Source organism: Solanum pennellii, chromosome 10, assembly GCF_001406875.1.
Source record: "Solanum pennellii chromosome 10, SPENNV200".
Taxonomy (NCBI): domain Eukaryota; kingdom Viridiplantae; phylum Streptophyta; class Magnoliopsida; order Solanales; family Solanaceae; genus Solanum; species Solanum pennellii.
This window is the reverse complement of record NC_028646.1, coordinates 3500123-3513286: the sequence shown is the minus strand read 5'-3', so window position 1 is coordinate 3513286 and position 13164 is coordinate 3500123. Positions and strand designations below refer to the sequence as shown.

Here is a 13164-nt window from a genome sequence, read left to right as displayed (position 1 = left end):
GAAATATATATATATATATATATATATATATATGATTTATTTTGTTTATAGATAAAATTATTTACATATAACTACTTTGTTGATATATTTTTAGTTACTTAGTTTATAGTTTTCAATATTATATATCTTATTTTAAATTTGGGCTTGTAAAATATTGTAAATATTTTATTTTGTATTAAGATCCGAAGTTATAATTATACTGTCATAATTTTTCAAATTCTAAGTTAACAATTTACTTTGTAATTATTTTTTGTATTCAGTTTGCATCCAGCCTTTAATCTTATTAGTTTAGCATAATGAACGTTGATATTTCAAAAAAAAATTGTACTCATGTGAATTTTACAGTCTTTTCGAAAATTTCTATTCACTTAACATTTTTTAAGTTTAGTTTATCACACAGGTAAGTAAAAAATATTTGATCGCGTTTTCAAATACGGTGTAGTTCTAAAAAATCAAAAGACCGAAAAACCAAAAAAATCTGAAAGAACCGATTAAAACCGAACCGAAAAAACCGATTCACATGGTTTGATTTGGTTTTTAGATTTGATAAACCGACATGATTGGTTTAGATTTTTTAAAATAAAAAATCAAACCGAACCGACTTATGTACAACCCTAGTGTTCAGTATGAAGGACGTTGTTTTTCTTTTTATAAAAAGATCAAGAAATTAATCTTTTCTTAATTTAATTTCTTAATTGATTAATAATAATAAAAATATTATTTCAGATTACTAAAATATAATTTAGCAAATATTATGACTCCACACATGAATTCATATCTCGATCCAAATTCGACCTTCAATGTAACACTGATCCCAATATCGATTCGAAAATATAATCTTAATCCCAACCGAGATGAGATCGAGCCCGCCATCTCGATTGTCAACATGAGATCCAACCCAGATCTCAAGATCTAACCTGATGAAACCAAGATCAAGATTTTGACTCTGAGACCTTGAGAGATTCTGACTCTCCTTTCGTGTTTCAAGAATTGACTTACATCAAATTTTTACAACAAGCTCGATATAGTTACTTTGTAAGCAAAGTATTAATCACATAAATGATTATATTGAATTGATAATGCATAAACATTTTCACACAAGAATATTAAGCTTAATCAAATGTAAGTCACAGAGAAATTAATTGGGGAACCTATTTCAAGGCATAAATTAATAATCTCTTTGGAATTTGGACTTATACATTAGATTAGGGCTTTTTAAGTAATTGTACAAGTGGAACACAATTTTAACTAAAATGATCCTGTTATATATAATGTATTGATATTGTATATATAAATATATAATTATGAATCAAAGATTCGTATATTCATATACATTATTTATATACTAAATTTATACATTATAATTATGGAATGGACATGGTATGGTAGATACACACTTAATATCATATTATCTATCAGCTTGCTGCCTCTTTCCTCTCTCTTCCTTTCTCGTTCGCCTTTCTCCTTATGTATATATATCTTAGAATGTATTTAGAAATAACAATATATGTAGCTAGGTGTAGCTAATTTGAAATATGTATGGAATTATTTATTACATAAAAAATAGTAGATATGATAGATATATATGTATAATTAGGTTAATTTTTCCTTAAGGCTTTCAGTTTGGGCCCATACCTATTGTGTTCTTCTCGTGGCCTTATATTTTTGAAAATATTGCATAAATATACAACTAAAGATATCATAATCTCTCAAATTTTGCATCGTTTAAAAGTATTACTAAATTTTCTTCTCAAATACATTTTTATCCCATTTCGGATACATCCTTATTCCCTCTTGGATATTTTTCTCCTCTCTAGGATACCATCCCCAATCGGATACATCCCTCTTATTAAGTAATATATCATTTGCAATGTATTGGACAATCAATTTTTTTTAGTTGTGGAAACTTTTGAAATGGAATGTAATTAGCCCCCAAATGTATGTGATTTCTGTAAGTTTCCCTTATTTTTACAGTGGGGCGCTCATGGTCTTTCAATACCTCATAAATTCACTTATAATAATTGATGATTGAGTAGAAACTTGCATAAATCTCACTATTTTAGGGGTTAATTACTTAGATACACTTTAATTTGCAATACTACGTATCTTACCAGATTTTGGTGCTTTCAAATACATCTAGATACATGTATCTCGCGATACATGGGTCAAAATTAGGTGTAATTTGTTCTAGATACACTTTATTTAAGTGGAATCACATGTATCTGGTACATTGAATGAATCTCGCTCGCCTCTGTCACCTCATTCGCCACTTTCCTATGTATCGTGTATGTCATATACCTGCAAATCACATCATATACATACATATATGTGTATATAGTGTTATGTAGTGTGATCCACGTGTATGGAAAATACATAACAAATCTCACTCGCCTCTCTCCCTATTTTAGTATATCTGGTAGCAAAAATACATGTATTTAGGTGTATCTTTCTCAATTTATGATAGAAAACTCTTAATTAGAGATAGAGATAAGTACATAATATTTGAAGTATAAATAATAATAATAATGTACAAGGTAGTGAAATATGTCTAATTATGTAGTTTCTCCTTTGAGTGAATACTTGATATATATTTATTCAAAAAATTTTGCTATAAGATGGTAATTAAAACCCAAATTGTGTTTTTTCGTTTCTCTTTAAAAACTAAAATAAAATGACAGCTGTGGGATTTGAACCCACGCCCTTTCGGACCAGAGCCTAAATCTGGCGCCTTAGACCACTCGGCCAAACTGTCATATGGTTAATTAAATTGAATAATGTGAAATTCATATACTAAACTAAAAATATTTAGAATGTGAAAATTGCCAATATATTTGTTTTTTTTTTTCAGAAAAAAAAAAGTAAATAACAAAAGAAGAAACAACTTATAGAAGTAAAGAAGAATACTCTCCATACCTGTTTTTAAGAGAATTTATTAGTCAAATTGCTGGAACAAAGAAGAATTATTGCCTTACTTATATTCAAGAAAATATTTGAATGATATAAAAAAATGTCATCTCCTTCTCAAATTTTCAACAAGTCATGAATTATAGCTGACCATTTTTACAAGTAGAAACTATATATAATTTTAAATTATGAGTTCTGAACTCACAAATCTTTTAAGATAGGATTTTAACCATGCTCTTTATAAATGTTGAGTGATTATCCCCCAAATATATTACTAGGGTTGTTCAGAGTTGTGATTAAAAAATCAATTGAATAGCAATTCAAATCGGACCGATTAAAAAATTGATATTTAATTTGATTTGGTTACTAATAAACAACCATAAAAATAACCAAATCGAGCCGATAAATTGTATAAATAAATTTTATAATTATTAATATATTATTCATAAATAAAATAAAAATATTTTATTAAATTTTAATAAACTTAAGTCTTCAACTTTACCATTTTTCAAGCCCAACACTTAAATTTTAGCCCAACTATTACAATCCTAAGTTCAAGTCCATCAAAATCCTTTATTTTAGTCTTACCTACCATACTTCACATAAGATAGTCATATTTTCTCTTAATTGAATCACTTTATTTTTGTAATTATAACTTTAGAATTGCTTAATTGAACCGACAGTAGCTTTCGTGTAGTTTGTTCAGGTACTAGGTTTTTGTGGTTTATCAAGATATATATGTCCTTAAAAAAAACTTACCTTCAAACCGAAAAAATAAAATAAAAAACTAAACTAAACCAACAGTTATGTTTTTCATTTGGTTTGGTTTGATTTTAGAAATTTAAAAAATCAATTAGATTCGTTTGATTTTGATTTTAGCCAATAAATAATCCAAACCGAACCACGAACATCCCTATATATTACAGCTGAAATATTAGCACATGAAAGTGTTGACACTACAACAAGAACAATTTTTTAGCACCAATAAATATTGATACTAATGAAGAGTGCTAAAGTCTTATCGGCATTAGTTAAGTGTATTAGAATCAATGTCGCTAAAGAATTTATATATATATATATATAAAGAGCGTTAATTACTGCTAAAAATATATATTTATTGTCAATTAAGAATTACTTGCCGCTAATAATATTTTTTTAAAATGTAGTGAGAAGACACCATTTGGCATGTTGTCTCTCATTATTGGCTTAAACTTTTAGTGAAGTAAACTTCTAACCTCTCAATTATAGTTTATTTCAACCATGCCCCTTATTTCTGGTTAAATTATTTTGATGGATTAAAACATGAGTATATTGTCTATGATTTCTAGCTTGCTATATTATATTAAATTGTAGTATGTTATTTAAAAAATTATTATTTTTCTTTATCTCGATTTATTTGATATAGTTTAAAATTTTAGAAAGATCAGTTATATTTTAAAATATTTTAAATTGTTAACGATTCTGATGTATTATTATTATTTTTCTCAAGTATCAAATGAGCTATTATATATACTACGACACATGTCTTTCATTATTATATTTCTCGTCACCACACCTTGAATCACGTCACGACATATTTTAGCAGTATCTGAAAATATTATAATTTGATTTTTGTAAAAAAATTAACTCCCTTTTTAAATTAGTTTTTATATAATAAAATCAATTTAGACATCTTATTAAAACAAGATAGGCCCCTAATTAATTTATTTGGTTAGAGTAACAATTAACAAACAACGAGATTTTGGTCTCCCAAATCAAATTGCTATACTTTTTTGAACTAAAAGAGTTAGAAATCATGGAAGATCATGTAAATTAAAACAAATATAATACAAGGGTTTTTCAAAAATATTTTTCTCCATGCTTATTTAGAAGACAGAATTCTTTTTTAACATTTTAATCAAAATTTAACATTTTAACAACCTATTTTTTTTTTAATCACTACGTTAGAACAATATTCTACAAAATTAAAATTCTATTTTACATACATACAAAAATATTGTATAATATTTTCACCAAACAGATTCAATTGAACTCTTTTCAGAATATGTTACATGATGGACCAACAAAACAATTTAAAAGGAAAAAAAAAAACAGTGATCTTTTTGGTTGTAGACCTACAATATTAGTTATATAGCTTATAGGTTCGATAAAATTTAATAATTAAATTTGAATTTTATGTTTATATAAAGGAACGTCTTTAATATGTTCAAGTAGACCATCTTTGGGTGCAAAATAGAACAAATATACTAAGTTAATTTTTGAAAGAATAAAATGAAATTTTGATTTTATATAATTATATAGAATTAAGTATTTTCACCCTAATACTTACACATCATTTAGTTCGATACATGAAAACTTGAAATGAATAACGTACTAGTTTATGTTTGTTTTGGAAGCAAACAAAAATATAAGACAATGTAATTCCATTAATTGTAGTTGTAGGACCATATAGGGTTGTCCTCCACAAGTTGGCTACTTACAAGCTGTCAATATGAGTTGGTCTAATTTATCTGAATTAATTTATCACTATGTAAAATGCTTGTATAAGGAGAATTGCTCTCATAATATGTTTAGTTGCAATTTTACTTTGTCTTCGTGCACTATTAGAAATATGTTGTTTTCCAACTAAATTTGTCGATTATAAATGTGCAATCAGAAATTTGGGTAATTTTTCGACTACTGATCGATACATTAAGATTATAAATGTGTATCTGTAATTTATTGATATTTTATAAAGATTATAAATGTGTATCTGTAATTTATTGATATTTTATAAGTGAAAGAGTATATATTTATACTTATATGATGTATAACTAAGTATAGCAGGTGTATATATAAATTCTTATATATTTTTATACAATATTTATACATTGTTAGATACAACAAATCATCTTCCTCAACAAGCTAAATTGTTAAATTTTTTTCAATTTCGACCAGCTTAGGTTTCCTGTAAACAATCTCACACTTTAGATATATGAGCTTCTTAGAGATGTTTATATTTATATAATGTATAACTAAGTATAAGAGATGTATATTTTTTCTTATACAATTTTTTATTCAACATTTATACATTGCTAGATACAACAATTCATTTTCCTCAACGAGCTGAATTGTTTTATTTATTGTCAATTTCGACCAGCTCAGATCTACTATAAACAATCTCAAATTTTAGATATGAGCTTCTTTAGATGTTTTGATTCTTTCGATATAATATTCACTCAATACGATTTACATTTGTTGTAGGTGAAATTTTTAAATTTGAGATTTGAAGCTCTTCAATAGAGGATTTAAATGGACGTCATCCAGCTCAAATCTCCTCTAAATAGTCCCAGATTTTAGATATAAGCCTCTCTCGATGTTTTGATTCTTTTGATATATTATTCACTCGAAACAACTCACATTTGCGACAGGTGAAATTTTAAAACTAAGATTTCAAGCTCTTCAAAGATAGATTTCAATAGACATCCATCTCAAATTAATTTTACTAAATAGTCTCAATTTTAAGATATGAACTACTCTATTTTAAAAAATTTTATATATTATTCGCTTGAAACAATTCAAGTTTGAAAAAATTTAGTATTCTTTTATCCTCTCTTTAGCTACTAATCTTGAAAAATCAGCTATATCATAATTAGTAATTAGTATCACGATAAATTATATTTATCAACGGATGAAACAATAGTACCAAAATTAATTAACCCAAAATAAATCGATAAAAAATGACAAAAATACCAAGTGTGTTAATTTCCACTTTCAAACTCTTTACAAGTCAAAGTCCAACACTATACCTTTTGGGTGTTACTATACTATCATGCAAAATTTTTGACAAAGTAGTTAGAATTGTCACTAAGATAGTCAAATGAACGAGTTAAGTTAAAATTAGACATGTTGAAAATGAAATTGAGTGAATTAAGTATGTTATTAACTTATCTAAAAGTTATTTGAATTGAAATACATTAAAAGTTGAGTCATAACTCAATCAATTCAATTCTCATTTAGTTTTAGGTTTTTTGTTTATATATCCAATAAAATTGTTTTCCTTATACTATAACTGTAACATAACAAATAAGATTTCTCCTAAGAAAAGGTAAGATTCAAAAGAATTTTTCAAAAGTTTTTTTTAGTATTTTAGAAAGGGGCGGGAGGTATCTGTACTTGAATAACTATAAGCGAACCCTTCTAGATGTTTCGACGCTTGATTCTCGAATAGGATTGAATCTAAGATGAATGCTTGATTTACGTTATGGAAGAAAGACATGTATATGTGATATTAGATATTGCCTAGTGCTAGTTATATATGAAATGAACTACTAAAGATATATTTTTCTAGGGGATTCTAATAGACTAGAAGTCCTTCCGGCCCCCTGTGACTGTGAATTGAATGAATAAACGGATGAAATCAAGAAATAATTCAACTAACAGTTCGAACCAAGAACAAGAAATGGAAGAAAGAAAGTCGTATGGGTTCACAAAGACTCTGTGGCTAAAAAGTATATAAATAAAAATTCAATCAAATTAAGACACTTGAGGCTTATTTTTATTTTTTTTATTAAATATGAAAAGTGCTCAAATGACTATCAAATTTCAAAATCTTATACCCATACAAACAAATTAAAACATTATTACCCACAAAATTGAAAAGTAATTTTTTATAAAAAAAAAAATAAATGTCGTATATTCAAATTTTTAGCTACGTAATTGAAACTGAAGCAACAGATCCATTTGACAAAAGATCCCAACACCTTTCTAAGGCTGCAAAGGGTCCCTTTCTCATAGATAAGAGATCAAATATTTAATCGAAATCTAACAGAATAATTAGTTTTAGATAAAACGAGTCGTAGTTTGACTCAAAAATCCTCTTGCCGTTAACATTTTGGTTAAAAAATACATTTATAGTGAAAGTATTGAGCACAATGGTCTTTTTGAACCAAAATATTAACCGAAAATGACATTTTTTTAAAGCTCCTTTGTGTTATAACTTAAATCTTTATATGGATGATATGCAACAATCCCATAATCACTAGGAAATTCTTGTAAGAAAAATCATAAATTTGAAGTGGAAATTTGAAGTTATATTTGAACATGCATTTTATTAAAAAAGTATTAAAACACTGTGAGTGAAAGTCCAAAAAACACAAATATTGTGAATCAATTTTTGAGAATTTGAATATACTTATAGATTAAATTTTCAAATGCGACTAAAATTTATGATCAAACAAATATTCGAAAATTTATGGTCAAAAGTCCAACATACTTTTTTACTTAAGAAATCTAAGTTTTCTAAATTCTTAAAAGACAGGGGTAACCTAAAGGTGGTGTTAGCTTCTGCAGCCTGCAGGTCTATATAAAACAAACATTTCAAATCTAATAGCAACAAGAACAATCAAACCTAGTCCTATTTGCACAAAAAAAAAATTAAAAAAATATTAGTATAAAAAGAACAATCACGAAATATTAAACATATTCAAACCAAAAAAAAAAAAAAAATTCTCCAGCTAGTACTTTTTCCTATACAATGTGGCTAGAAGTAGCTAATGTTCAGATACTGCAACAACAATAACATATTCAGTATTCACTATATAATACAATTAATTTTGACCTCGTATATATAATATACGAAATGATGCAAACCTTTGATCAATATGTTCAACTAAACCTACACGATGACCTTGAAAGGTTAAACACATCAATTTAAATTCTGAATCTATCGCTAGACATGCGGCTTAGAAGACAAATATGAAAAATGCACAAATTCTATCTTAGAATTAAATTAACTCCCATTTTTTATGGTAGAAAAAAACTTATCCATAGTAAGCTGGCTTGATTCGACTATAAACATCCAATGCAAATAAGTATTTTACCATATCCTATTAATTATATGTAAAATGTGGAGATTAGTAAGAATATTCCTAAAGTGAGTTTAGTTTCCCCAACATTGAAAACAAAACTCGAGAATACAGTAATAGCTGAAATAATGTAAACTATGGGATAATAAAATACAACATAATCTTGATATTATCAGAACAAAATGGTCAGATCTAGTAATATATAGTAATGCATATATTAAAAGGTTATGTTATTTCAACAATATATTAGTGTTGTCGTAGATTTATCTTTTAAATTATTGATATGTAACATTTAGTAATACAGAACAACACAATGTAATTGAATTTCTTACCTTATATTCATATAAACAATACATTACATTACGAAACAATACGTACCGTGTTGTTAATGTGAGAGAAAGAGAGTGAGAAAAACCTTTGAAAACCAAAAGAATAAGAGGGTTTTGAACAGATCTGAAAAAAAAAATGGCCACAATCATAACACAATGATGAACAAAAGTATATGTCTTTTTATTTACTGACAAAATGAAACAACATAGTATCAACAAAAAATAAAAGTTGTAATGATGAAAAAAATTTGAGAATCTGAAAAAATAAATCACTAAAAGTCAAGATCCTTATCATTACACCAATCAACAAAAAAAAAAACTTTAAATGCAACACAAGGTATTTTAGGTCACATAAAACAAGTACAAATTGCTCCAAATTAACAATATATGATATTCAGACCTTATTATTATCTCAAAATTAAAAAGATTTTTTCCGATAAAATTTACATAATACATGAAAAACCTATTAAAAGAGTACTTACCTTATATCAAAAAAGATCTGAATTTAATTTTGCGATAGTAATAACCTTTGAGGGGAATGAAGCCTGGTCCGACGATACTCAACAATATGATAAAAAATTCATAGATCTATCATAAATATTGTATAGATCTATGTAACAACATAGTAATTACTATTAAAAAACAGATTAAAAAAATTAAAATTAATCAAGATTGAAGATTTCCTCGAGCCAGACAACATTCCCCACAAAAGAAAAACTCCCTTTTTTGATATCTTGATTTATTTTTTTTAATTTTATTTCCCCCAAAACTTACGCCTTTGTTTTAGGGAGAAGAAAATATAAAGCGTGTGATGATGAAAAGAATGATTTGGGGAATTATAAGCATATAGTAAAAAAAAAATTAGAAGAGTTTGAAGTTGAAGAGGACAAAACTTATGGCCACACTCTGACCCTACCAGAATTCACCATCACGATTCTTTTTGTTTTAATTTATTTGTCTCGTTTTCGACTTAATATGGAGTAAAAGAAAACAAATGAGATTTTTTCGATATTGTTGTCTTGAACGGAAAGATATGTAAAAATCTGAACGTAGAAAAATGTTGTTTTAATTTTATTCTCTTAAACATGTCATATGGAAAGTTGAAATTAAGAGTTGTAACAAAAGAAAAATGAAAAACGAACTAAAAGTGTTTTTGAATTGGCTTATTTTAGGTGTTTCAAAGCCAAATTAACTTTGAAGTATTTCGTAGTGTTCGGATATAAAAAGATATACTTACAGGGACTTTTTTAAGGTTAAAATAAGTTAGAATTTTTAACTTTAACTTATGACTTATAAGTCATAATATTATCCAAATATATGTAAAAAGAAAGTAAGACCGAAAAGAATTAAAACGAATGGAGTAAGCTATTTTCTCTAACCTAATTTACGCATGCATAATATTTAAAATAATATATTTAAATTTTATATTAAATAAATTTTATTTCATTTTGACATAGTGTGTGATCAAGCATATTTACTTATACAATTATCATGTATAATATTTAAAATAATTGAAATAATATATTTAAATTTTATATTAAATAAATTTTATTTCATTTTGAGATAGTGTTTGATCGAGCATATTTACTTACACAATTATCGAGCGATCGGAAATGCATTTATATAATATATGATCAATTATCAATTGCTCACTTTTCATTTTAATCTATGTCACAACCTCTCAAAATATCGATTTAAAAGATATTCTAAATCCTTTTTTCGTGTAAAAATAAATAAATATACAATAAAAAGCCCTACATATATAATTCAAAACATTTTTTTCTACAGCTATGGGATGGGATAGAAACGTAAAACTAATTGACCTAGTTATTAGAGTACATAATTATCAGTGCTCAATTAGCTAAGTCAGTGTAGTCAGTAAAATAAGACATTCCAAGCTGAGATAATTAATTGCTGTCAAATTAAAAGAAAAAATAAACACACACACAATTAGATTTTAATTTACTAATATATGACTCATTAATTTACTCCTTTTGTCCGATATTATTTATCATAGTTTCTATTTTTAGAGTCAAACTATAAGACCTTTGACTATCATTTTAACATATACTTTTTTATCATATTAATATGCAAAAAATTGTAATTTATTATACTTTTCATATAATTTTAAAATATCTAATTTTTTTGTTTAAACTATCAAATTAATATGACTTAATTTACTTTTAAAAATTAATCAAATTAACTTTCAATAAGCGCAACACGACAAACAAATTCGGACGAAGGGAATAGAATATGTTTTAATTATGAATCAAAGATGACAAGGTGAAGGCTACATGTAGCCAAACCATGCATCCATTTAACGTAATATAAATTGAGACAGAAAAAATAATTTTCTCATATGGTTTTTTAAAAGATATTTAAATCTTTTAACACATAGTATTTAATACTCTACAGTTGTAACGGTAAAGGTCCAAATGATGTTGTTTATACTAATTAAATTCACATTTTCGAAAAATGTGAATTTATGTCTTATGTTCTTTTAGAATAATATTATAGAATTTGGACCCATCATTTTGTATTTTTTTTTACTTCTAAAACATTTTAGAAAATTAAATAATTACAAATAAAATTAAAGGGTAATAATACACCTTAAGTTTGACAATTATATTATGTTTTTGAGATAAATATATTATGTATTCACCTTCGATTGATGGGCACAACTATAATGGAGAAAATTCTTTCTTATTAAAGATTTTTTTATATTTAACGCTCAAAATAAATATTTTTAATTTATATATTTACTACTCCAACCCATCAATGGACTTTTTTTATTTCATTAATGGATATAACTATAATTAAACGATTTCTTTTTCAAATTCAAAAAATTTAAAATCGAGACTTTTGATTTATATATTCACTACTCCATTGATGGAGACAACTATAGTGAAGGTTTTTTTTTTTAATTCTTAATTTTTTAATATCCAAAATTTAAAATCGAAATTTATGTATGATTTAGAAAAGACACGACATCATCCACTACTAACTTTTGCCTTAAATATTCTTTCATTGGGTACTAATTACTCCATCCATCCATTTTTATTTGTCATGTTGCGCTTTTCGAAAGTTAAATTGACTAGTTTTTAAAGTTAAATTAGATTATATTAATTTGATATTTTAAACAAAAAATCTAGATATTCAAAAACTATATCTAAAGTACTATAAATTGCAAATTTTTACATATCAATATGATGAAAAAATACATCTTAAAATATTAGTCAAAGTTCTTAAAGTTTGACTCTATAAATGGAAACCATGACAAACAATACCGGACAATGGGAGTATATAAAACATACTCTCTCCGTCCATTATTATTTGTCATAATTTCTATTTTTAGAGGTAAATTTTAAAAACTTTGACTGATATTTTAACATGTATTTTTTAATCATATTCATATGTAAAAAATTATAACTTATAATATTTTTCATATAATTTTCAAATTTTTTATTTAAAATACCAAATTAATATAATTCAATTAACTTTAAAAATTTATTAAATTAACTTTTAAAAATCATAACATAACAAATAAAAATACACATCCAAGTGTAGAGTATATTTTATACCACAAAGAGGGGAGGGGGTGATTAGGTACATGTAGAATTTAATGAGGGCATGCAAGTAAGTCAGAGGAGTAGTTGAATAATGGTTGCTCTAATAGATAAGAAAAACACAAATAAAAATCAAGAAATATTATTGCTTTCTCCGCCTCATTTTTATCAATTTACCTTTTAAAAATTTCTTTAAAATTTTTACAAATAAATGTGAAAGTAAATATTTTCTAGAAGAATAATTACAAAAATATTACCAAAAAAACAATTAGTACTTTATTTATTTTAAAAAATTAAATAATATCAAAATAACTATTTTTAATATAATGATCAAAAACGATAAAAACAAACATTTTTCTTACATATTCGAAGACAAAAAGTATAAGGAATGGGTCCATTAAGCTTTTGAATTTGGAAAAAAGGCAAATAAAAGAAAAGAGGACCCTCGTTTACCGCGTACCCTTTTGGAGCAGAAATCGAGACATTGGGTCACCCTTCCATCTTTTTCTATCTGTCTCA

General features: G+C 25.8%; 1 long non-coding RNA gene and 1 other non-coding gene across 2 annotated transcripts; both read right to left on the bottom strand.

The window, feature by feature from the left end:
- Positions 1-2672: 2672 nt before the first annotated feature.
- Positions 2673-2752, bottom strand: TRNAL-UAG. Its single transcript has one exon. It is a non-coding gene; the product is annotated as a tRNA-Leu (tRNA).
- Positions 2753-8408: 5656 nt separating this feature from the next.
- LOC107001777 lies at positions 8409-9918 on the bottom strand. The gene is made up of 2 exons (XR_001454443.2): positions 9562-9918; positions 8409-9203 (listed from the first exon to the last, which is right to left on the bottom strand). It is a non-coding gene; the product is annotated as an uncharacterized LOC107001777 (long non-coding RNA).
- Between the last annotated feature and the right edge of the window lie 3246 nt (positions 9919-13164).